Raw genomic sequence first — 27,923 nt, 5'->3', positions numbered from 1 at the left:
AGCGAGTATAGATTTAAGTGTCAGGAAGTCATTTCTGAAAGTATTTGTATGGAGTGTAGCCATGTATGGAAGTGAAACATGGACGATAAATAGTTTGGACAAGAAGAGAATAGAAGCTTTTGAAATGTGGTGCTACAGAAGAATGCTGAAGATTAGATGGGTAGATCACATAACTAATGAGGAAGTATTGAATAGGATTGGGGAGAAGAGAAGTTTGTGGCAAAACTTGACTAGAAGAAGGAATCGGTTGGTAGGACATGTGTTGAGGCATCAAGGGATTACCAATATAGTATTGGAGGGCAGCTTGGAGGGTAAAAATCGTAGAGGGAGACCAAGAGATGAATACACTAAGCAGATTCAGAAGGATATAGGTTGCAGTAGGTACTGGGAGATGAAGAAGCTTGCACTGGATAGAGTAACATGGAGAGCTGCATCAAACCAGTCTCAGGACTGAAGACCACAACAACAACAAAGTGTACAAGTTAGGTGGGTCGACAACATATTCCTGTCATGTGACGCACATGCCGTCACCAGTGTCGTATATAATATATCAGACGTGTTTTCCTGTGGAGGAATCGGTTGACCTATGACCTTGCGATCAAATGTTTTCGGTTCCCATTGGAGAGGCACGTCCTTTCGTCTACTAATCGCACGGTTTTGCGGTGTGGTCGCAAAACACAGACACTAAACTTATTACAGTGAACAGAGACGTCAATGAACGAACGGACAGATCATAACTTTGAGAAAATAAAGAAAGTAAAATTTTCAGTCAAGGGTAGACTTGAACCAAGGACCTGTCGTTCCGCAGCTACTCATGCTAACCACGGGACCACGGCGCTCCTGGTCCTAATCTATCCTTGACTTTGCCTATGTTGCGCATGGAATACTCAGTTTGCATATTTTACTAATTTTTTTCATAGTTCCACACAACTTCTTCCTCTTTTCTCGATTGATCTGTGTTCAGTTTTTCAAGGCCTATCCACTGTGCCAACTTATTACTGAAACTGAAGGGGTTGCGATGGGGAGGTTCCCTTGTTAGTATGGAAAAACATGTCAAAAAAATATGAAATCGTTAAAGTACGGAAGACCATTTGAGAGAAACTTCGATTTGCCGAAATTAGGGCGTCTGGAAAGGGATCAGTCACTGAGAGACACATTTAGGTTTGTCACAGAATCTCTTGGCTGTTGAAGAATGGTGAAGAAGAAGATTCGGTTAATGATTCCATTTAACACTGTAGTGGTAGTTGTATAGATAAAACTTATGATGTAAGCAAGGAAAAACCATATATGCTGCGTACCCAACCTACGAGTTTAAATAAGAATGCAGTACGTATCAGAGACAGAAAATTCGAAAGATCACCTACTTTAGTGAATTTACTATTCTTAAAAACTACAGAACCAGGCAGCTATTCACCGAAACATATTGAAAATTATGGACAGACGTCATATATGGCAGGGGTGTATAAGAAAGCCAATGGGGTATGGGCAAAATGTAACAACAGCTCTAAGTATAAAAACATTATTAATATGTATTAGCAGATGTATCTGGCAGTGGCATTATTGACATTCAGAGTAAGAAAATTAATAATCTATCAGCTTAATACATCTATTATGACGACCCCAACAAAACAGTTGAACGATTACATTTGCTTGCAGCACTGTCTGTGACCGAGAATACTGCGCATTCGAATGAAATTATTCTACAATTTCCGAGATTAGAGAAAGACAAATAATCGAATAATAATCATGAAGACAATTGTTAACGAACTTAAGAAATGGCACACAAGACTTTCCCACATAGGCACGTTATAATTAAACATTTTATAGCAGGTCCATCTCGTAGATGTGAGACTATATTCGCGAGAGAATAGGGGTTTCAAATACATTTTAATGGTCACTGATAAATCGTCGAAATTTGCTTGGGCTCTGCCTGTGAAAGCAAAGGTGAGGAAGGCTGTTGCACCCGTGACTGAACAACTATTGCAGACAGGAACCAGCCATACTCCATACAATGTATAAACATATCGTGGTGGTGAGTTCTATAACAGCTATTTCAAGACAGAAATAGAATGATATGGAATACATCATTACTCGACGCTCTCTCAGATGAAAGCATGTATTGTGGAGCAGTTTAACCGAACAATAAAACGGCAAATGTGGATGCATCTTAAACGTTCACAGCTCTTTCAAAGGGTCTGATATTCTCCTGCAAAGCATCACCATACGCAGCCAATCTTCCCAGAATAGAATAGAATAGAATAATTTTACTGTCGCTAGGCCATTAAGGCAATAGACAAAGTCATTCATATAATACAATATAATTCATGTTGCAATAGAACAATAGGTTTGTTATTGCAGTATAAAATTACAATTGATGGAATCCTACAAATTCATACTTATAACACAATATAATTCCTGTTTCAAAAGAGCAATTGATTTGTTATTACAGTATAATATTACTATTGACAAGGTCATACATATAATACAATATAATTCATGTAGCAAAAGAACAATAGGTTTGTTATTACAGTGTAATATTACGATTGGTGAAATCTAACAAAGTCATACTTATATTACTATGTAATTCCTGTTGCAAAAGAGTAATCGGTTTGTTATTACAGTATAATATTACAATTGATGAAATCCTTTATGTCGTAGAATGGGTAGGCAACTAACCCGTCATACAGTGCTTGTTTGAATGGTTGCTCTGGTAAATCTTGCATCAGAGGACAATAAAATCAAGCCAAGTGATGTACATGATAATGAACTTCTAAATACCATTTAAAATCATATTAAAATGGCAGATCCAAGCAAACTGAAATTTCATGTAGGTGATTTTGTAATGTTTCAAAATACAAAAAAGCGTTTCAGAAATCATACCTCCTAAACTGTGTAACGATACAACGCAAATTTCATAAAAGGTTTGAAAAGCGACACGTCAGGTGTCAGTTATATCGAGATGTTAAAAGTATGTGCCTAACTGTTATAAGAAGCACAAAGGAATTTTTTTTATTAAACTAAGAATAAAATAATAAATCTTTATTATGAATGTAAAGACTGTAATAGTCATGACTTAATTTAATTATCAAAAATATTTGCCAACGTGAACAGAAAACGTGAGGACCCACATAGGTTTTCAATGTACATTTGTGTGAATAAACCTTGGTACACAGGGTCAATGGACAGAACAGAACAGAGACAGATGAAACACAATCGCTGTAGACACAGTCTAGGAAGTCTCGCGTCCATTCGCACCGGGTCATGTTAAGTGGTAAAAAGTGCTGAAACTGTGATTATTGGTGTGAAGGGTGGGTGGCAGCGGCATTTGTGTACTAAAGTCAGCTCTAGGAATTACGACTCTTGGAAAGCAAGATTATCCAAAGTTAATCTAGGATGGAATTTTGGTAGATCAACAAAATTGGCGTGGCAACAACATATTAATTTCATCTTAATGGAGAAATCATGAGGCCAACCATATCTCATACTTCTATCTACTACTACTGCACTACCACCACTACAATCACTAAGGCAAGAACTATTTTATTAAATCTAAGTGGATAGGATTCTAAATGAAAATTACAGTCAGTTTCTCATGTGTTCATTTCCTGTAACTTTAAAAATACTGTTCCAATATTTCACTGACATTTCGAAAAAACTTAAAACGTTTCAGAATCACGACAATATAATATTGTCAAACTGAGTGATAGCGATGACGATAGAACAGATTCAAATTTACAAGAGTGTCGAACATAAAAACAAAGGTTGCTTTGCGAAAGTACTTCCTAAGAATTTCCTTCACATTAATTTCATCTACTTCAAGTAATATGATTCTCATTTATTAATAACAGTCACATTTACAGACGATAGCCATTGTGCTAATCGAGCGAGGTGGCGCAGTGGTTAGCACACTGGACTCGCATTCGGGAGGACGACGGTTCAATCCCGCGTCCGGCCATCCTGATTTAGGTTTTCCGTGATTTCCTTAAATCGCTCCAGACAAATGCTGGGATGGTTCCTTTGAAAGGGCACGGCCGACATCCTTCCCCATCCTTCCTTAATCTGATGAGACCGATGACCTCGCTGTCTGGTCTCCTCACCCAAACAACCCAACCCCCAACCCCCCACTGTGCTATGTAATATTCTGACAGCTCGCATCCATCTTGGTTCCAAGTAAGAAACTTCAAACAAATTTTATTAACATACGTTCATTACGTGCTGAAGAAAAATAATTTCAGAAATGGTGAAGTTAAATTACTCCTCCAGAGCTGTCCACCGCAAGCTTCGGGAAATAATATTTTGTACAGGGGGACTGTCGTAAGATAAGATAGTAACCAGTCTACAATCCAATGCTGAGATGCAGATAAAACTATAAGGTGGGCATTAAAGTGAATGTACTGTGAGTTCCACTTTACTGCCTGACGAAATAAGTGCAAATCGAGCTCCATTATCCACCTATATTTTTCCAGAGAGGTCCATAATAAATTTTTTGTTGTGATCTTCAGTCCAAAGACTGGTGTGATGCAGCTTTCCATGCTACTCTATCCTGTGCGAACCTCTTCATCACCGAGTAACTACTGCCAGCTACATCCGTCTGAATCTGCTTACTGTAATAATCTCTTGGTCTCCCTCTACGATTCTTATCGCACCACACTTCCCTCCAGTACTAAATTGGCGATCCTTTGATGCCTCAGAATGTCTCTTAGCAACCGATCCCTTCTTTTAGTCACGTTGTACCACAAATTTCTCTTCTCCCCAGTTCTATTCAGTGCCGCCACATTAGTTACATGATGTACCCACCTAATCTTCAGCATTCTTCTGTACCACCACATTTCGAAAGCTTCTACTCTCTTTTTGTCTAGACTGTCAATCGTCCACGTTTCACTTCCATACATAGCTGCACTCCATACAAATACTTTTAGAAAGGATTTCCTGACACTTAAATTTATACTCGATGGTAACAAATTTCTCTTGTTGAGAAATGCTTTTCTTGCCATTGCCAGTCTACATTTTACATCCTCCCTATTTCGACCATCATCAGTTATTTTGCTGCACAAATAGCAAAATTCATCTACTACTTTAAGTGTCTCATTTCCTAATCAAATTCCCTCAGCATCACTTGATTTAATTCGACTACATTCCATCACTCTTGTTCTGCTTTTGTTGATGTTCCTCTTATATCCCCCGTTCAAGACACTGTCCATTCCGTTCAGCTGCTCTTCCAGGTCCTTTGCTGCCTCTGGCAGAATTAGAATGTCATCGGAAAACCTCATACTTTTTATTCCTTCTGTCTCGACTATAATTCCTACTCCAAAATTTTCTTTTGTTTCCTTTATTTCTTGCTCAGTATACAGACTGAATAACATCGGGCATAGGCTTCAAATTCTGTCCCAGTCTCTTCTCCAACACTGCTTCCCTTATGCCCCTCAGCTCTAATAACTGCTTTTCTGCACAAATTGTGAATAGCCTTTCCCACCCTGTATTTTACCCCTACCACCTTTAGAATTTGAAAGAGAGTATACCAGTCAACAAAGATTTGTCTTTCCATAACCTATCTTCTATGAGAAGTCGTTGAGTCAGCATTGCCTTGTGGGTTCCTACATTTCTCCGGAATCCAAACAGATCTTCTCCGAGGTCGGCTTCTACCAGATTTTCCATTCGTCTGTAAAGGATTCGTGTTAGTATTTTGCAACCGTGACTTATTAAACTGATAGTCGATAATATTCGTACCTGTCAGTAAATGCTGTCTTTGAAACTGGAATTACAGTATTATTCTTGATGCCTGTGGACATTTCGGCTGTCTCATACATTTTTCCACCAGATGGAAGAATTTTGTCATGGCTGGCTCTCCCAAGGCTATCGGTACATCTAATGGAATGTTGTCTATTCCCAAGGCCTTGTTTCATCTAAAGTCTTTCAGTGCTTTGCCAATTTTTTCACACACTATTATATCTCCTTCTCATCTTGATCTACGTACTCTTCTGCTTCCTAATTTTGGCCCCAAGTACATCCCCCTTGTATAGACCCTCTATATACTCCTTCCACCTTTCTGCTTTCCCTTCTTTGCTTAGGACCGATTTTCCATCTGAGCTCTTGATATTCATACAGGTAGTTCTCTTTCCTCCAAAGGTCCCATTAATTTTCCTGTATGTAACACCTATCTCACCGCTAGTGATATGTGCTTCTACATCCTTGCATTTGTCCTCTAGTCATTGTTGCTTAGCCATTTTGCACTTCCTGTCGATCACATTCTTTAGACGTTTGTATTCCTTTTCACCTACCTCATTTATTGCATTTTTATATATTCTCCTTTCGTCGATTGAAGTCAATATCTCTGGTGTTAACCACGGATTTCTACTAGCCCTCGTCTTTTTACCTAGTTACTCCTCTGCTCCTTCACTATTTCATCTCTCAAAGCTACCCATTCTTCTTTTACTGTATTTCTTTCACCTGTTCTTGTCAGTTGTTCCTTAATGCCCTCTCTGAAGCTTTATACAACCACCGGTTCGTTCATTTTATCCTGGCCAATCTCCTTAAACTCCGACCTTTTTGCAGTTTCTTCAGTTTTAATCTGCACCTCATAACCAATATATTGTGGTGAGAGTCCACACTAGCGCATGGACATGTCTTAGAATTTAAAACCTGGTTCCGAAATCTCTGTCTTACCATTATATAATCAGTCTGAAACCTTCCGTTATCTCTTCCATGCAAACAACGTTCTTTCATTATTTTTAAAACAAGTGTTAGCTTTGCTCTGTACAAAATTTTACGAGACGGCTTCGTCTTTCGTTCCTTTTCCCCAGTCCTTATTCATCTACCACTTTTCCCTCTCTTCTATTTCCTACTATCGAATTCCAGTCCCCCATGACTATTGAGTTTCCGTCTCCCTTAACTATCTGAATAATTTCTTTTATCTCATCACACATTTCCTCAATCTCCTCCCCATCTGCGGAACTACTTGACATATAAACTTGTACTGCTGTGGTGGGTGTGGGCTTCGTGTCTAACTTGGCTACAATAATGCATTCAAGGTAGCTTACCTGTGTTCCTTTTTTGTTATTCATTACCAAGCCTATTTCTGCATTGACCCTCTTTGATTTTGTATTTACGAGACTGTATCCACCCGACAAGAAGTGCTGTTCCTCCTACCACAGAACTACACAAATTCCCTCTATATATTTTTTTAACCCACCCCTTTTTAAGTTTTCTAACATATCTGCCCGATTAAGGGATCTGATATTTCACGCTCCGATCCATAGAAAGCCAGTTTTGTTTCCCTTGATAGCAACACCCTCCTGAGTAGTCCCCACCCGGAGATCCGAATGGGCGACTATTTTAGCTACGGAATATTTTACCCAAGAGGATGTCATCATCATTTAACCACACAGTAAAGCTGCATGCCCCCGGGAAAAATTACGGCTGTAGTTTCCCTTGCTTTCAGCCGTTCGCAGTACCAGCACAGCAAGGTAATCATCCAGGCTGTTGCCCCTTTAACTACTGAGGAGGCTGCAGCCCCTCTTCAGGGACCACACGTTTGTCTGGCCTCTCAGCAGATAGCCTTCCGTTGTGGTTGCACCTACGGTACGGCTATCTCTATCGCTGAGGCGCCAAAGTCCCCGCATCCACTGAAAGGTTCATTGTCCATTAGGAGCCTCAAAATTAAATTTATATACTGTTAGGTTACGCATGGCCACAAATAATTATCCGTTAGGTAAGTATAAAATTAACAGTTTTGAAGTGTAGAGTAAATGCCGATGCTCAACTGAGTGGTAAAGGCTTTCGGTTTCACTAGGAAAAAGGAGCTCCTTTTTCTGACGTGGCGGATGGCACAGGTGTTCGCCCGCTTGTAGCTCGGGCGCCATAGAAGGCAACCAGCGCCAGTAATCCTAGGAACGCCTGAGTCAGCGAAGCAAGTTTCCTCTACTGCTATAAAACATTATTTTGCATGTGTCAAACATTTCATAGCAAACGCAGCTTCCATGTTAGCTAAGACTTGGCATTTCTTTTCAGAAACACTTTCCGTGCTACGAATAACATTTCGATTATACACCATTCGTGCACTTCAATAATTTATGCGAATCGATCACACCTTGGAATCGGTGGATTCAGTTACACGTAGTGACCGCGAGAGGATGAGTGTTTCTTAGTGAGAAAAGATACTTAAGTTCTCTTCGCGAAAAATACCATATTTTGGTACAAGTAGATGACGACAACGTGCAAAGTACTGAGTCAAAAGCAATTTAGGACCGCAGCTCGTGGTCTTGCGATAGCGTTCTCGCTTCCCGCGCACGGGGTCCCGGGTTCGATTCCCGGCGGGGTCAGCGATTTTTCCTGCCTCGAGATGACTGGTTGTTGTTGTGCTGTCTTCATCATCATCATTCATACCCATTACGATCGGAGGAAGGCAATGGCAAATCACCTCTCTTAGGACCTTGCCTAGTACGGCTACGCTCCTCTGAGTATGGGACCTCATCACCACCGAAGCATCAACAACGATTTTAGAGAATGGCTATTCCTAACAGTAGTCCGGGACTCGAAAAAATTAAGATGGAGCTGGACAGTGTTAGTAAAAATGATGCGATTGCTAATGGCGTTGGCGAGAGCGGAGATAGTGGATATTTTAGCCAACAATTGGCAACACCAGTAGCAAGCGACAGAGTGCTCAAGATTATGCGACCGTTGAGTGAATCCACACATGATGATCAAATTAGAGAATGAGACAACAACTTTCGATCACCAAGTAGCTGAAGAGAATCCAACTATGGAAGTAGGACGGCAACTTTCTACTTTCGAAACCGTGGAAATCTTGAAAAACGTAGCGATTAACATGACTACAACGAACCATAATATTAGGATGCTACAAATAGACATTAAAACTGGTAAACTGAATTTGAAAACGCAGATGAAAACGGACTCAAAAGCTAGATACAAAAATCTCAAGATAAGAATATTTCTGATCTAGATAAGCATATCTCTGATCTAGATGCGAACTTAACGGAATTGATAGGTGCGAACTTGGCTATACTGACTTTACAGAGCCAAGGAATTGCTGAACTTAGTACATCCATTTCTTCAGTAAAAAGTGGATTAACAATAGTAGAAGGCGAATTAGTAAGTATTAATAAAGGTTAAATACCGAAGGTTTAGAACCGATGGTAGGGAATAAGTTAAAGACACTCCTTCTGTTAATAAAGACTGAAAATGCAGAAGAAACGGAAGCTGACGTCGTGGCACTCAAAGATAATTTCACAAAAGTACATAGGGTTTTGTTTCGCAAGTAAAAAACAGTGTAGGTGGTGTAACGAATGTGACTACACAATAACGTAGTTAAGTTGAATCATTACGCCTACAACTGTAAGACGAAACGAGTACTATTCATTTGGGTGAGAATAAAACGGAGTTTCCGAGTAAGGCGGAGAGATGCAATCCTCAAGCAAAATCAGCAGCCTGCGAACGAGGGTGTAATCTCCAAAATTTGTGTTGCGTTAAATCGGTATTACTAGTAGGTTTCGTCTCACCTTGTTATCAAAATTTGCTTTTATGAAAAGAAACTAGGATGTAAACAGTTGTTTTGAAAGTTTTCTTATACGTACTTTTGTAAAATGTTGTAGAGATTGTCGCCTGAAAATATCCGAGCAGCAGAATCCGATTAAAAGTCAGCGAGTTTACTGCCCACGGAACATTGCAGAGTTGCGGCTTGCGGCAAAGATAATTTTATGGCGCAGCTGGCCACCACAAGACTTCAGTGATAGCTTCAAAGAGAAAACCAACAACCTACGTTTGTTCATCGTAAATTGTTCTTGCCTTGTCCTATGAGAAATTGAGTTAGTCGTTGTCGGTTGACAGTAGGACTAAAATGAGTCCGAATCGGGGTTAGGCGAGAGAGTGTGAGTCAACCGCTACAGTCGTTTAGCAGAATTCCGTGAGATTGGTATCGGCTTGTTTGAAAGAAATTTACGCCGATCTGTGACAATTTTAATATCACTCTGTGAGAGGAAAAGCGTCGATTGATTTACATGGAAACTTAAAAGGAAAGGTCACTACGTTGGTATCAACGACTTGCCTCAAACTTTGTACACCTTTAGCAGGCCATTAAAACAAAACAAGTACCAGTAGTAACGTGCACTAGTCTGGTATTTCCGAGACAACCGCAAGAGAAGTTTTATGCGTCTATGTAATTGATCTATCCGTGCGAAGAGCCCGAATGGAAAAGGACATGGTGGTCAGGTGATTAGTGTTCGAGCTTTGGAATACAAATGTGTACGAGGCGAGGGTTCGAGTCCCGCTGAAACTTTCATTTTTGTAGTACGAGTGTAAATTCTGTGATATCAAAAAAAGTATTTCATCTGCGCTATTCGTTCTTGCTACGTTAGCAACGTCTCACCGCTGCTCAGGTTAACTGCGAAATTGGGTCTGCCTGTGTGTCTGAAGCTCGAAGCGTCGAGGTGCAAAGCAGTTCCGGGTACCTTACAAGACTGCACGTATAAGGGATTTCGGAAATCACGACAGGCATACATTTTCAGGAGAACTCTATGTGTTTCTCCATTCACTTGTCGATAGTTATACGTATGTTTGTTCTAACGATTACATTTCACTAAAAATAATAAGTAGCCAAATAGCACGAAATTCACTAAAACTTCTTACAAATTCACGTAGTTTTTTTAATTTATTATTTATTTAGCCTATGGCTCATAACATCACAGTAGAAATTACAGAATCAACACGATTTAAAAGAAAAATCACATATGTATAAGCAGAACAATAAATAACAGTTTGTATGTAAGGACACCACCAATTGTAAATTTACACTCACAGAAGAGCAATCACAAACAAACGTCCAGCTTAGATAACATATAGTCGATTGCCTCTTGGGTCGCCATTAGAAAATCCTGTGGGTCACCCTCATATGCCCTTAGTGGACATTCCTGCACGATGTGTTTGACCGTCTGTCTCTCAGCGCCACAGTCGCAAGCGGCCGAAGGAAGTTTACCCCATCTGTGTAAGGAGTCGGCGCATCTCCCACAGTTGGTTCTGATGCGATTAACAGTTGACCAAACTTCGCGAGGGCAATCAAATCCTTTTGGTTTACTAAAGATGCATGACATACTGTGGCAGTTTACTGCTGCCCTGCTCTCCCATTCCTCTTTCCATCGGTCATTTATTTTAAAGTTGGTTTGGTGCAGCGCCTGTGCGGTCTTTAGTGGAGGATGCCTAGACCGGAGTCGGTTTCCTTGGATGTCGTGAGTATCTTCATGGATTTGTAATTGAGGGTTGGTCATGAATTTTTGAAATTCTCTAACCGGAGCATGTTCTCGGCGCAGGTTAGGAGGGGCTATGTTACTGAGAACGGGCAGCCACACTGTAGGAGTTGGCCTGATTGTGCCCGATATAATACGCATTGTTCTATTAAGTTGGCTATCTACCATGTGTGTGTGTTTGCTGTCGAGCCACACTGGGGCACAGTATTCTGCCACTGGATACACCAAGCCAAGTGCGGATGTTCTTAAGGTAGATGCTGTGGAGCCCCAAGTGGTGCCACAGAGCTTCTGCAATATGTTGTTGCGTGTTTTACGTTTCGCAGCAGTTTTCGTCAGGTGTTCTTTGAATGTTAGTGTCCTGTCTAGGGTAACCCCAAGGTACTTCAAGTGTTTCTTATGATTTAGTATTTTCCCGTCTAAATATACATGTAGTTCTCTGTTGGCCATTTTGTTGTCAGACACTTCCGTCTTTGTAGCACTAGGTTGTAGCCCCCATTTTCTAAAGTACTCGCTGAGAATCCCTAGGTCACTCGTAAGGATATCTTCGGCAGTTTCTACACTCCTGGAAATTGAAATAAGAACACCGTGAATTCATTGTCCCAGGAAGGGGAAACTTTATTGACACATTCCTGGGGTCAGATACATCACATGATCACACTGACAGAACCACAGGCACATAGACACAGGCAACAGAGCATGCACAATGTCGGCACTAGTACAGTGTATATCCACCTTTCGCAGCAATGCAGGCTGCTATTCTCCCATGGAGACGATCGTAGAGATGCTGGATGTAGTCCTGTGGAACGGCTTGCTATGCCATTTCCACCTGGCGCCTCAGTTGGACCAGCGTTCGTGCTGGACGTGCAGACCGCGTGAGACGACGCTTCATCCAGTCCCAAACATGCTCAATGGGGGACAGATCCGGAGATCTTGCTGGCCAGGGTAGTTGACTTACACCTTCTAGAGCACGTTGGGTGGCACGGGATACATGCGGACGTGCATTGTCCTGTTGGAACAGCAAGTTCCCTTGCCGGTCTAGGAATGGTAGAACGATGGGTTCGATGACGGTTTGGATGTACCGTGCACTATTCAGTGTCCCCTCGACGATCACCAGTGGTGTACGGCCAGTGTAGGAGATCGCTCCCCACACCATGATGCCGGGTGTTGGCCCTGTGTGCCTCGGTCGTATGCAGTCCTGATTGTGGCGCTCACCTGCACGGCGCCAAACACGCATACGACCATCATTGGCACCAAGGCAGAAGCGACTCTCATCGCTGAAGACGACACGTCTCCATTCGTCCCTCCATTCACGCCTGTCGTGACACCACTGGAGGCGGGCTGCACGATGTTGGGGCGTGAGCGGAAGACGGCCTAACGGTGTGCGGGACCGTAGCCCAGCTTCATGGAGACGGTTGCGAATGGTCCTCGCCGATACCCCAGGAGCAACAGTGTCCCTAATTTGCTGGGCAAATTTGCATAACCAAATTTGCGCGATCTGGTTGCAGGCATGTCAGCGATCTAAAGGCTGAAAAGAAGGGGCGCAAGGACAGAGCCTTGTGGGAGTCCATTATTGAGTTTCATCTGTTTACTTCTCTCATTCCCCATTATTACTTGGAAGGTTCTATTTGACAACATATCGTCAATGAGGTTGGTTATCTTCTTGCAGGGGACGGCACAGATTAATTTGTACATGAGTCCCTGTTTCCAAACTGTATCATAGGCTGCTGTTAGGTCTATGAATGCTGCAGCTAGTTTATGTTTCTTCTGCAACCCCGCCTCTATATATGTTGTCAGTGATAGGACTTGATCTGTACAGCAGCGATAGGGACGGAATCCTGCTTGTTCGATAGGGATTTTTTTGAGTATAGTTTGGCCTGTTCTGTTGAGGAGCAGTCTTTCTAGTAATTTATAGACCACACTGAGAAGGTCAATGGGGCGGTAACTCTCTGGTCTATCGCCTGGTTTACCAGGTTTCAGGACTGCGATGATCTTTGCTCCTTTAAGTGAGGAAGGGATGTTACCCACTTGGAGAATGTCCGTAAAGAACTTAGCCAGCCATTGTTTTGTGTAGGCTCCGACATGTATGAGGAACTCAAGGTGGATACCATCGAAACCTGGAGCTTTGCCTGGTTTAACCTTCTTCAGGACATTGGTAACCTCCTCGATACGAATAGCTCATGAATATTCTGAGTCCATTGCACGGGTCCTTTTTAATGTTTTTAAGTCCTTCTTCACTTTTGTTGTGTGCTTTCTATCTCGTGGGGCTCTAGACGCAGAAACTATGCGGTATGCAACCTTGTTGGGAGATATTTCGTCCTTTCTAAGTTCAGGTGGATTTGCGCCTCCAAGTTTACGCAGTAGGGACCAGGCTTGTCGGCTTGACTTTGAAAAGTCTAGATTTTCAACAGTATTCTTCCATTTTTGCCGTCTAGTAAAGTCGATGTTATGTAATAGTTCATCCGCTATTTCCCGGTCCCCATTCTTGAGGAACTCCGCGTACAGGTCACCGCATATCCCAGTCCAACCGGAAATGTATTTTTTGCGGTACCCTCTTGGGATCGCTGTTTTCGCAGAGCTAATGACCGCTCCCACAAACCTCTCATAGCTCTTACTGGTTGGAGGGATCCAGCTCAAGGTATAATCGAGTTGTTCAGAGAATTTTGTCCAGTTTTTAATTAAATTACCTCTCAAATATCATGTAAATTAAATAATCTGCCCAGTGAGGAAAAAATGTAGATTAAAGATCAAGTGTATGAGGGGGTCGAATTGTCGTTTTATACACAGGAGTATTACGTAGCTCGAACGTTAACCACCTGACCACCACGAACTCTAGCGTCCAACACCTACTGATAGATACGTAAGTCACACAATAGACACGTAAAATTTCTCTTGCGATTTTCTCGGAACTGCCAGAGTAGTGCACCTTATTATTTGCACATTATGTTGCTTTAGTGGCCTACTAAAGGTGTACAAAGTTAGAAGTTAATCTGTGATCCCAACGTAGTGGCCTCCCCTTGTTAGAATTTCCTCTGAGGTAGCAGTAGTGGCTACGGTATATTGTAGTTTATGATTGGTTTCTCGTGGTTGGTGATTTTACGCCAAAACAGTTACTGAACGAAGTGTAGCTAGAAAGTCACTCATTTGTAGGCAGTTCGTATTTCCGTTAGATTGGAGATTTTCCATTTTATTGTGGGAGATAATTGATGTTATCATGTGAAGTCCTCATTTCAATTTGAAGGTGGAGAAAGCATGCATTAACGAAATAGGGCCTCTGCAAGCATTTAGCCAATAGTGACTTCGCGAAATTGTGTTAGAGCTTATTTTGCAACTTCAGTTTGAACATCGATGTATTTTAGTTAATGATTGGAAATCACTACATAGACACACAGACCGTGTTATCTTTGTAATTGGGAGAATGGACGTCCTACGTTTCTATGTGATATAGTGAGAACCAATGTAAGTTTGTAGGAGATATGCTACCAAGGCCTCGAAGTTAGTAGCTTTTCTAATAAAAACTGAAACGACAAAGTGTCAAATAATTTCAATAGTAGTGGACCAGCGGAAAAACCATCACTTCAAACGTTTTGTGTCTGTTTTAAAGTTCAAGCAGTTTAACAGTGGCGGTGAAACCTAGTTTTCTTTCCGCTCCGTTTTAAAAATAAAAATAGTGTCCCGAGTCTCACTATATTTAATATTCAAGGATATTTTAAAAGCAAAGATCAGTTTCACACCAAACGAATAAGTTGCAAACATAGTAAAGTGGAAAAAGCAAGTGAAAATTGAAATACAGAAAAGTCTGCTACGTTATAAAGAGCAAAAATATATTAATTCCCAAATAAAAATGAATATTAGGTTCAAATGGCTCTGAGCACTATGGGACTCAACTGCTGAGGTCATTAGTCCCCTAGAACTTATAACTAGTTAAACCTAACTAACCTAAGGACATCACAAACATCCATGCCCGAGGCAGGATTCGAACCTGCGACCGTAGCGGTCTTGCGGTTCCAGACTGCAGCGCCTTTAACCGCACGGCCACTTCGGCCGGCAAAAATGAATATTAGTTCAGATTTATTAATTCCCAAAGAGAGAAATCATTTCATATTTCTTAAGTTAAAAAGAAGAGGAGTTATCTCCAGGAAATTATTTAAAAGGAAAGATGGTTAATTCTTGAGGTAATTTACTTATTGTTGAGAGAGTGAGAATTTTAAGAGACACTAATACGTTGATGTTCAAGTTATTCAACGATATTGTTGTAGCGTTGTTGCTACGTACAGAAGTTATCTATGATTAATATCGTCAAGTAAATAAGAGAGAAAACTGTAGCTCTCAAAGTGCGCATAAAATAAATATTGTTTGAAAGTGCAGACAAGCGCACTGCAAAATGGTTCAAATGGCTCTGAGCACTATGGGACTCAACATCTTAGGTCATAAGTCCCCTAGAACTTAGAACTACTTAAACCTAACTAACCTAAGGACATCACACACACCCATGCCCGAGGCAGGATTCGAACCTGCGACCGTAGCAGCCCCGCGGTTCCGGACTGCAGCGCCAGAACCGCACGGCCAGCGCACTGCAGTCAACTGGTTCTATACAATTTGGTTGTGGTCTTATGTATATACAGGGTGGTCCATTGATCGTGACCGGACCAAATATCTCGCGAAATAAGCGTCAAACGAAAAAACTACAAAGTACGCAACTTGTTAGCTTGAAGGGGTAAACCAGATGGCGCTATGGTTGGTCTGCTAGACGGCGCTGCCATAGGTGAAACGGATATCAACTGCGTTTTCTTAAATAGGAACCCCCATTTTTATTACATATTCGTGTAGTACGTAAACAAATATGAATGTTTTAGTTGGACCACTTTTTTTGCTTTGTGATAGATGGCGCTGTAATAGTCACATACATATGGCTGACAATTTTAGATGAACAGTTGGTAACAGGAATCTTTTTTAAATTAAAATACGGAACTTAGGTACGTTTAAACATTTTATTTCGGCTGTACCAGTGTGATACATGTACCTTTGTGAACTTATCATTTATGAGAACGCATGCTGTTACTACGTTATTACTCGTAAAAACCACATTAATGCAATAAGTGCTCAAAACGATGTCCGTCAACCTCAATGCATTTGGCAATAAGTGTAACAACATTCCTCTCAACAACGAGTAGTTCGCCTTCCGTAATGCTCGCACATGCATTGACAATACGCTGATGCATGTTGTCAGACCTTGTCATTCACTCGCCAAGGTCGCTGATGTTCCACTTGTCGCAGCCAGCGTTGATTTTCCGTTGCCCAATAGTGCATATTATACCAGTTTACGTTACCGCTGTTGATGAATGACGCTTCGTCGCTAAATAGAAAGCGTGGAAAAAAATATCCTTCAACTTTCCCCACAAAAAGAAATCCGGGGACGTCAGATCCCGTGAACGTGTGGGCTTCGACGACCAATCCACCTGTCATGAAATATGCTATTCAATACCGCTTCAACCGCACGCGAGCAATGTGCCGAACATCCATTATGCTGGAAGTACATCGCCATTCTGTCATGCAGTGAAACATCTTGCAGCAACATCGGTAGAACATTATGTAGGAAAGCAGCATACACTGCACCATTTAGACTGCCATCGATAAAATGGTGGCCAATTATCCTTCCTCCCATAATGCCGCACCAATCATTCACCCGCCAAGGTCGCTGATGTTCCACTTGCCGCAGCGATCGTTGATTTTCCGTTGCCCAATAGTGCATATTATACCAGTTTACGTTACCGCTGTTGGTGAATGACGCTTCGTCGCTAAATAGAACGCGTGCAAAAAATCTGTCATCGTCCCGTATTTTCTCTTATGCCCAGTGGCAGAACTGTACGCGACGTTCAAGGTCGTCGCCATGCAATTGGTTCAAATGGCTCTGAGCACTATGGGACTCAACTGCTGAGGTCATTAGTCCCCTAGAACTTAGAACTAGTTAAACCTAACTAACCTAAGGACATCACAAACACCCATGCCCGAGGCAGGATTCGAACCTGCGACCGTAGCGGTCTTGCGGTTCCAGACTGCAGCGCCTTTAACCGCACGGCCACTTCGGCCGGCTCGCCATGCAATTCCTGGTGCATAGAAATACGGTACGGGTGCAATAGATGTTGATGTAGCATTCTCAACATCGACGTTTTTGAGATTCCCGATTCTCGCGCAATTTGTCTGCTACTGATGGGCGGATTAGCCGCGACAGCAGCTAAAACTCCAACTTGGGCATCATCATTTGTTGCAGGTCGTGGTTGACGTTTCACATGTGGCTGAACACTTCCTGTTTTCTTAAATAACGTAACTATCCGGCGAACGGTCCGCACACTTGGATGATGTCGTCCAGTATACCGAGCAGCATACATGGCACACACCCGTTGGGCATTTTGATCGCAATAGCCACACAGCAACACGATATCGACCTTTTTGGCAATTGGTAAACGGTCCATTTTAACACGGTTAATGTATCACGAAGCAAATACCGTCCCCACTGGCGGAATGTTACGTGATACTACGTACTTATACGTTTGTGACTATTACAGCGCTATCTATCACAAAGCGAAAAAAGTGGTTCAACTAAAACATTCATATTTCTTTGCGTACTACACGAATATGTAATAAAAATGGGGTTTCCTATATTAAGAAAACGCAGTTGATATCCGTTTGACCTATGGCAGCGCCACCTAGCGGGCCAACCATAACGCCATCTGGTTTCCCCCTTCAAGCTAGACTAGTTTCGTTCTTTGTATTTTTTTCGTTTGATGCTTATTACGTGAGATAATTTGCCCGGTCACTATCAATGGACCACCCTGTATACAGGGTGTCCCAGTTATCTAGCTCACCCAGCGTAACTTTTTTTCTGACGCCTTAAATGAAAAATTCTTTGAACCTGTGTTTTTTTTAACATCATTGCGTATTTCTTGCTAATGGCATATGTTTTATATACCGCCACAGATGTAGGAGATACGAGGTCGAGGTTCCTTTTTTTTAAAATGGAACGATGCACATTTTATTCAAGAACTCACTCACCCTCTCCAAAAGCTATTCAAAAATGTATTATACTGTACCATTTTATCCATGAAACTTGCAGCTATGAATGTCATAATTAATACATAACTTCTCTAATTTAAATTTACTTGAGTGCATTTCACTAACTACATCATTCAACCTCTTTAAGGCGCGTTTGAACATTTTGCAAATTACTAATAAACATGGTTGCAACAGTACAGTAATTGGATCCTATTATTTTACAGTACCGTATTGCAGTACTTCTGACAATGCAGAAGTAACATGGCCGTTTGTAGTACCTTTTACTGTGGTACTTGCACTACATGAAAAAGAGAGCTTTTACGTCAAAAGCTCAAAACAGTGACTATTGTCGTTCATACGTAGGATTACTCTGTGGATCAAGGACGCCATTCACCGTCCTACTACTTGCTTTATGATGGCTGTACAAGCACCAATAATGTGTTGCTGCATGTGCGTTGGTGTTGTTGGAATATTTTGGTAGACAGCATCCTTGCCTGCTCCCAATAGAAAAAATCCAGGGGTGTGAAGTCCGGAGATCGGGCAGGGCAGCTAATTGGCCTACCAATCCACCTATCAGGGTATTTACAGTGCAGAATTCGTCGTGCTCGTAAGGGTTATGTGCAGGGGTGATACCATATGACTATCCTCTGATCTCGAGGAGAACAGCAGGGGTGCGTCTTAAAAATCGGGCATGTTGTCTGTCATTTTGGTTGCCTTTTACAAAGAAATGTCCGATAGGGGTTGATGTGTTGGCAGAAGTGCCAACACCGTGTTGCTAGAGGAGGCCGAAATGCACGCTTTTAAGCTCACGCAGATTGGCGTGAGGTCTGGAACAAGGTAAAGTAATTATCCTATAAAGAAAAGAACGTAGTTCTTGGAATACTGAACTTTAATTCACAATTGTAGAACCTCTCTCGTTACTGTACATGCTTCACAATATTAATTATCAAATACTATGGCGCCTTGCTAGGTCGTAGCAAATGACGTAGCTGAAGGCTATGCTAACTATCGTCTCGGCAAATGAGAGCGTATTGGTCAGTGTAGCTTCGCTAGCAAAGTCAGCTGTACAACTGGGGCGAGTGCCAGTAAGTCTCTCTAGACCTGCCGTGTGGTGGCGCTCGGTCTGCAATCACTGACAGTGGCGACACGCGGGTCCGACGTATACTAGCGGACCGCGGCCGATTTGAAGGCTACCACCTAGCAAGTGTGGTGTCTGGCGGTGACACCACAGGGGTATCTCCAATAATTCCGCACCAAACATTAACGTTCCATGGACGTTGATGCTCTGCCTGTCGGTGCTATCGGAGATTATTGATGGTCCATTAACGCATATTTCTTAAACTGACAATTCCTTTGTTGGAAAGTGACGCCTCGTCGGTAAAAACAACATCTCAGAAGGAATTAGGATTAGTCAAAAGTCGTTGTTGAGCTTACTGACAAAACTGAACCCTGTTTTGAAGCCGTTACCATGAAGTTCTTGGTTTAAATTAAAGTGGTAAGGATAGACTTCATGACGTTGCAGAATGCGATGTGCACTTGTTTTCGAGATCCCAACTTCATGTTGGGGTCGTCGTGTGCTGACTTGAGGATTCACGGCTGCGGCAGCGAGTGCAGCTACCTTGGCAGCTTCGCCTGTTCGTGTTCTACGATGATTTCGAGGTCTTGCATTTAAATTTCACGTTTCACGTAGACGAGAAATAAGACGATCAAACATCCAGCAATCGACAGCAAACCAAGACCGACAACTATAGTTCAGGTATCCATGCCAACGTCGCAAGCTGAAGATGAAGAGATAGGGAATGTATATTAAGATATTGAAATGGTAATACTGTACAAAAACGGAGTTGAAAAATTAATAGTCATGGAGGACTGGAATGCAGTTGTAGTGGAAGGAGTAGAAGTAAAGGTTACAGGAGAATATTGGCTTGGAACAAGGAGTGGAAGACTAATTGAGTTCTCTAATGAATTTCAACTAGTTATAGAGAATACTCTGTTCAAGAATCACAAGAGGAGGAGGTATACATGGAAAACGCCGGGTCATACCTGAAGATTTCAATTACATTACATCATGGCCAGACAGAGATTCCGAAATCAGATACTGGATTGTAAGGCGTACCCAGGAGCAGATATAGACTCATATCACAATATAGTAGTGATGAAGAGTAGGCTGAAGTTCAAGACATTTGTCAGGGAGATTCACTACACAAAGAAATGAGATATGGAAATACTAAGGAATGACGAGATACGCTTGAAGTTCTCTAAGGCTATAGATACAGCAATAAGGAGTAGCTCAGTAAGCAGTGCAGTTGAAGAGGAATGGACATCTCTAAAAAGGGCCATCACAGAAGATGGAAAGAAAAACATACTTACAAAGAAGGTAACTGCAAATAAACCATGGGTAACAGAAGAAATACTTCAGCTGATCGATGAAAGGAGGAAGTACAAAAATGTCCCAGGAACCTCAGGAATACAGATATACAAGTCGCTGAGGAATGAAATAAATAGTAAATGTGGGAAGCTAAGACGAAGTGGCTCCATGAAAAATGTGAAAATCGAAAAATAAATATAGCGTACAGGAAAGTCAAAACAACCTTCGGTGACATTAAAAGCAACGGTGCTGACATTAAGAGTGCAACGGGGATTTCACTGTTAAATGCAGACGAGCGAACGAATAGGTGGAACGAATACATTCAAAGACTCTATGATGGGGAAGATTTGTCTGACGTGGAAAGAAGAAACAGTAATCGATTTATAAGAGAGAAGGTATCCAGTATTATAATCAGAATTTAAAATAGCTTAGAAGGACATAAGATCAAATAACACAGAGAGATAGATAACACTCCATCAGAATTTCTAAAATCATTGGGGGAAGTGGCAACAAAACGACTATTCACATTGGTGTGTAGAATGTATGGGTTTGGCGACATACCATCTGACTTTCGGAAAAATATCATTCACACAATTCCGAAGACTGCAAGTGCTGACAAGTGATAGAATTAACGCACAACTGGCTTAACGCTCATGCATCTGAGTTGCTGACAAGAATGATATACAGAAGAATGGAAAAAAATTGAGGATGTTCTAGATGACGATCAGTTTGTCTTTAGAAAAGGTTAAGGCACGAGAGAGACAATTCTAACGTTGCGGTTGATAATGGAAGCAAGAATAATCGAGACACTTCCATAGGATTTGTCCACCTAGAAATAGTGTTCGACAATGTAAAATGGTGCAAGACGTTCGAAATTCTGAGGAAAAACAGGGGTAAGCTATAAGGAGAGCCTGATAATATACTATAAATACAAGAGCCAAGAGGGAATAATACGAGAGAACGACCAAGAACCAAGTGCTCGGATTAAAGAGGGTGTGAGAAAGGGATGTAGTCCTTCGCCCCTACTGTTCAATTTGTACATCGAAGAAGCAATGACGCAGATAAAGGAAGGGTTTTGGAGAGGAATTGAAATTCAAGGTGAAAGTATCTCAATGATAAGATGCACTGATGACATTGCTATCCTGAGTGAAAGTGAAGAATAATTACATGATCTACTGACTGGAATGAACAATCTAATGGGTACAGAATATGGACTGAGAGTAAATCGAAGAAGGAAGAAGGTAATGAGAAGTAGCAGAAATGAGAACAGAGAGATAGTTAACATCAGGATTTATATTCAGGAAGTAGATGAAATTAAGAAATGTTACTACCTAGGCAGCAAAATAACCAATGACGGACGGAGCAAGGAGGACATCAACAGCAGATTAAGAGTGGCACAAAGGGAGTTCCTGACCAAGAGAACTCTTCTAGTATCAAACATAGGCCTTAATTTGAGGAAGAAAGTTCTGAGAATGTACGTCTGCGGTTCAGCATCCTATGGTAATGAACACTGACTGTGGAAAAACCGGAACAGAAGAGAATCGAAGCACTTGAGATGTGGTGCTGCACAGGAATGTTGAAAATTAGGTGGACTGATGAGATAAGCAAGGAGGAGGTTCTGGGCAGAATCGGAGAGGAAAGGAAAAATGGAAAACGCTTGGGGAGAAGGGATGGGATGATAGGACATCTGTTAAGACATGAGGGAATGACTTCCATGGTACTAGAAGGAGACAGAGATTTGAATACATCCAGCAAATAATTGAGGATGTAGGATACAAGAGTGACTCTGATATGAAGAGTTTGACGCAGTAGAGGAGTTCGTGACGGGTCACATCAAACCAGTCAGAAGACCAATGGCCGAAAAAAAGATCCTCCTCTTTAGCTGCGTGATCTTTCCATCTGGTCTTCAGCATTTTCCTGTAGCATCACATTTCAAATGTTTCTATTCGCTTCTTATCTGAACTATTTATCATGCATGTTTCACTTCCGTTCATGGCTACAGTCCATACAAATACTTTCTATACTCGATGTTAACAAATTTCTCTTTTTCAGAAACGAGTTTCTTGCATTTCCAATCTACATTTTACATCCTCTCTACTTCGACCATCATCAGTTATTTTGCTGACCAAATAGCAAAACTCGCCTACTACTTTAAGTGTCTCATTTCCTAATCTAATTGCCTCAGCATCGCCTGATTTAATTCGACTACATTGCTTTATCCTCGTTTTGCTTTTGTCGATGTTCGTCTTATATCCCCTTTTCAAGACACTGTCCATTCCATTCATCAGCTCCTCCAAGTCCTTTTCTGTCTCTGAAAGAATTACAATGTCATCGGCAAAGCGCAAAGTTTTATTTCTTCTCCCGGGACTTTAATTTCTACACCAAATTTTTCTTTTGTTTCCTTTACTGCTTCCTCAATATACAGATCGAATAACGTCGGGGTTAGGCTACAACCCTGTCTCCCTCCCTTCTCAATCACTGCTTCCCTTCCGTGCCTCTCGACTCTTATAATTGCCGTCTGATTTCTGTACAAGATGTGAATAGCCTTCCGCTCCCCGTATTTACCCCCGCCACCTTTAGAATTTGAAAGAAATTATTCTAGTCAACATTGTCAAAAGCTTTCCCTAAGTCTACAAATGCTATAAACGTACGTTTGCCTTTCATTAGTCCAGCTTCTATGAGAAATCTTAGTGTCATAATATCTTCGCGTCTTCCTAGATTTCTCCGGAATCCAAACTGATCATCCCCGAGGTCAGCTTGTACCATTTTGTCCATTCTTCTGTAAAGGATTCGTATTAGTATTTTGCAACTATGACTTATTAAACTAATAGTTCGGTAACACTCACACATGTAAGCACCTGCTTTCACCAGCGACAAGGTCCATGGTTCGTGGGAGAATTTTCATTTAATGCATCAGAAAAAAAAAAATTTCGACTGAGCAAGATAAATGAGACACCCCGTGTATAGAGGAGTAGAACATTTCTGTTACGTCGTTGCTTAGCGAGGTGTATTCTCGTGTTCTAGAGCTATACTCTGGAAGAATTAACTTCTGGCTGATTTTCTATCCAACGTATAGTGTAGCGCACAGCATTCTCCATTGAAGCCGAGGTAGTTATTCTTACGAAACTTGTAAAACTTTGGAAAGATGCATTATTAATATCATTATTATCTCATTCCGGTAAGTACCACTATTCCGTCAAACCAAAAACAGTATCTGTGGCAATTCTGTAGAGTACAACATCTTCGTAGTGGTACGTAGTGTGGGCTGTATCGAGAGAATTTCGATGTCCAAGTGCCAATATGTACGTTGTGATCTGGAAAGACGTCATTTCCAAAGCAAGTTTACGTTCGCTGGTTATCTTAGGCCTAGTCTTACCTGTGAAGTCTAGTGACGTACTTTCACAGTACAGTTAACATAGCAGATTCTTGGATTGAGCTTCTTGAGGAAAACTGAGCGAAACTTCTGCTGTGCGAAATAGCTCTCCCCTCACATTTCACTGTACCTCTTTCGTGTCTAATCGCATTGCTCTTTTCACAAGGATGGCCGTGTCTGTAGGGTGGCGCAGTAAAAGTTCTACCAAAGGAAACGAGAGAGCAGGAAAAGATTAATTTAGCGAAAGATGCTACATCATGTAATAGTAAAACCTGGGGGTGGAACATAGGTACGACAAATACGACGTTCTCTGTGTTCAAAGAGAAGTTTTTAAAAATTATTGATCTATTCAAAAACGGGAAAAGTTATGGCGAGAATGTATCGTCGCGAAAATGTCTGAGAATCAGGGACGCTGTAACATGAAGAGCTACCGTTAATCCTGGTTTAAGAGGTTCGAATATTCGAAAGAAAGGTGTTCAGAGTTACAGATAGTGTGGGAATTATGGAAGAAATTGCCCTACGATTCAAAACGGTAAATGGGTAGCAATCACAAGACGATCGATGATCTCTTTTAGAAGGTCGAAGAAGAAGATCTGTGGAGTGAAACATGCGACCAGATAACTTTCAGAAACCAAAATGTGTCTGGAAGAGGTGGCCGAAATGAGCAACAAATAAATGTGATGAGATGAGGTGGCAGAGGTGGTTTTGGAAACCGTGGTAAGGCGCTGAGAAGAGTAAAACTATCGTCCGTGCAGATTTCGGGTCTGTGGGGTGCGGAGTGTCCAATTTGGTCCCAGAGAAGACGACGGCAAAAGTAGTACACATACGAAGATATGCGCAGAGAGGTACTGCATTGCTCAGTTGGAAATTCGTTTCCCATCTGAGACAATAACATGATAAACCGCGGGATACAGACGTATGGAGATAAAGAACAAACAATCACTAGGGAGGTAAATGGAATCATAGATGATCGAACGGAACAAGGGGTAGTGGGAGGAATAGTAAGATGAAGATGACAACGATAAAGAGATTTACTTCAAGAAATCGATGCAGTGGACAGTTGTAGCGATGACGAGTTTAGCTTTCCCCCAAGAAGAAATGAGAAAGATAGTGTTAAAAAAACCGCCAGTGAAATTGCTGAAACACAACGTGGTACTAAATTAATACTGACTGGAGGTAGCGAAGAGGACGAAGAAGGGAAATAAGATATATATCAAGGGGAAAAAGTAGCCAAACACGTAGAAAACAAGAGGAAAAAACCTCCAGACATACAAGGGGGAAGTAAGCATAGGACAAATAACTTGGTAAGACACGGATACCGAAAAGGATTTACTGTGGGAACACAAGGAGAACAGAAAAGAGAATACAAGAACCCAAACAAACATGCTAGTTGATTTTTACAGCCAAGACTTGCATGCGTTGTCAGATTCCGGAGCGCCGGACGAGGTGGCCGAGCGGTTCTAGGCGCTACAGTCTGGAACCGCGCAACCGCTACGGTCGCAGATTCAAATCCTGCCTCGGGCATGGATGTGTGTGATGTCCTTAGGTTAGTTAGGTTTAAGTAGGTCTAAGTTCTAGGGGACTGATGACCTTAGAAGTTAAGTTCCATAGTAGTCAGAGCCATTTTTGATACAGGGGCACAGGTCAGTGTCATTTCCAGTGCATTCTTTGAAATGATCAAAAAGCAACCAGACGTGGAATAGATGCCCGTAAAAGGAGTTAAAGTGATACCAGCCACTGGTAAAGTGAGAAAACCGTTTAAATATCAGATATTGTTTGATTTTAAGACAGAAGGACATTCCTTTACTCACACTTTCTTAGTGGTAAATGATTTGAGCACGGAAATCATTTTGGATATTGTTTGGATAGTCAAAGAATGAATTTTAATTCACTGTAGACGATAATTGAGAATCAGGCAAAGGAGAAATCTTTACGAATTCCTTTCGAAACTGCCAACACATTGGAGGAAAGTCAATTATCCAGGATGCAAGTAAATCAATTAGGTGTAATTCATGGCCGTGCGGTTGAAAATGACCGCAAAGAAAATGAATTAGCAGGCTATTAGACTCGACCGATGGAATTTCAGTGAAACAAAAAGGGCAATTATTCAAATTACTAATGAAGAATGAAAAGGTTTCTCAAATACAGCACGAAGCGTAGTAGATTACGAACATGAATGTAATGGAACATGAACCTTTTTCCTAATCACCATATTTTATTCCAGTATCAAAGAAAGCTGAAGCCCAAAAAGAAATAGGTAGAATGATATAATGGGTAGAAATAGAATGCAACAATAATTAGTATAATAACTCCATATTGCTAGTGAATAAATAAGACGGTAGCATAATAAAAGTTATTGACGCAAGAACACTAAACAAACTAGTAAAACGGGAGACTGATCGTCCGGAAGATATCGACGAATTATTCCAGAATTTTCATGATATGCATCACACGACAAGTCTCGATTAGACAGCTGGGTATTGGCAGATAATATTAGATAGAGAATTGAGGAAGTTTCCGTGTTTCTGTTGGCTGACAAGTACTACCATTACAAAATTGTACCCTTTGGGTTGAACACTTCTGTTTCGGTCTTTATTACAGCATTAAATGGTATACTTGGCAATGAGTTAAATTCATAGACATCAGTATACGCTGACGATCTAGTGATACCACTAAAACCTCACAGGAACATTTAGTACTATTAGAAGAGGTGTTTAAAGCTTTGATAAAGGGGGACTTGACGTTCAAACTCAAGAAGTGTGAATTTAAATTTCTTGGGACGCATTGTTACATTGAATGGTATTAAAATGGATCCTTGTGAAGTGAAGGCTATCGGAAATTGTTCAAGACCAAGGCCAAGAAAACATTTAAAGGCTACTCTAAGAATGTGTTCATTCTACGGTAAAATGTAAATAACCAAACATTTAATGATCCAAATTTTAATCAATTGCTTGAAAAAGAACAGTGCATCCATTTGGGCAAATGAGTGTGAAATAGTTTAAAAGAGAGTTTGGCTAGATAGGTTAATTTGTATCACCTAAATTCAGGAGTGTCCCTCTTTCAGGAAAGGAAATAGACCGCAAGCTCGAACAGGAATCCCTAGCTTTTGCCAGCTAAACCTTCAGTAAGTTTGACTGAATTTACACTGCGCCTGAGAAATAAGCATTGGCCATTGTTTGGGGTTTCCAAAAGTTCAAGAATTTCTTGTAGGGTAACAAAACCATAAAACACACTGATCATCAGGCAGCGAATTTTTTATATAAAAAAGAAAAGATTGCCGACTATTACATAACAGAGAAGGAAACGTAGTAGGTGAATATGGATTGGGGGTAAGAAATGAAAGATGAAGCCACCTGGTAGAGTTTTGCACAGAGCGCAACTTAATCATAGTTAACACTTGGTTCAAGAATCATAAAAGAAGGTTGAATACATGGAAGAAGCCTGGAGATACTGAAAGGTTTCAGATAGATTATATAATGGTAAGACAGAGATTTAGGCACCAGGTTTTAAATTGTAAGACATTTCCAGGGGCAGATGTGGACTCTGACCACAATCTATTGGTTATGAACTGTAGATTAAAAATGAAGAAACTGCAAAAAGGTGGGAATGTAAGGAGATGGGATCTGGATAAACTGACTAAACCAGAGGTTGTACAGAGTTTCAGGGAGAGCGTAAAGGAACAAATGGCAGGAATGGGGGAAAGAAATACAGTAGAAGAAGAATGGGTAGCTTTGAGGGATGAAGTAGTGAAGGCAGCAGAGGATCAAGTAGGTAAAAAGACGAGGGCTAGTAGAAATACTTGGGTAACAGAAGAAATACTGAATTTAATTGATGAAAGGAGAAAACATAAAAATGCAGAAATGAAGCAGGCAAAAAG

The sequence above is a fragment of the Schistocerca serialis genome, chromosome 2 (genome assembly GCF_023864345.2).
Source record: "Schistocerca serialis cubense isolate TAMUIC-IGC-003099 chromosome 2, iqSchSeri2.2, whole genome shotgun sequence".
Classification (NCBI taxonomy): domain Eukaryota; kingdom Metazoa; phylum Arthropoda; class Insecta; order Orthoptera; family Acrididae; genus Schistocerca; species Schistocerca serialis.
The sequence above is the reverse complement of the archived record's forward strand: the minus strand, read 5'-3'. Positions refer to the sequence as shown.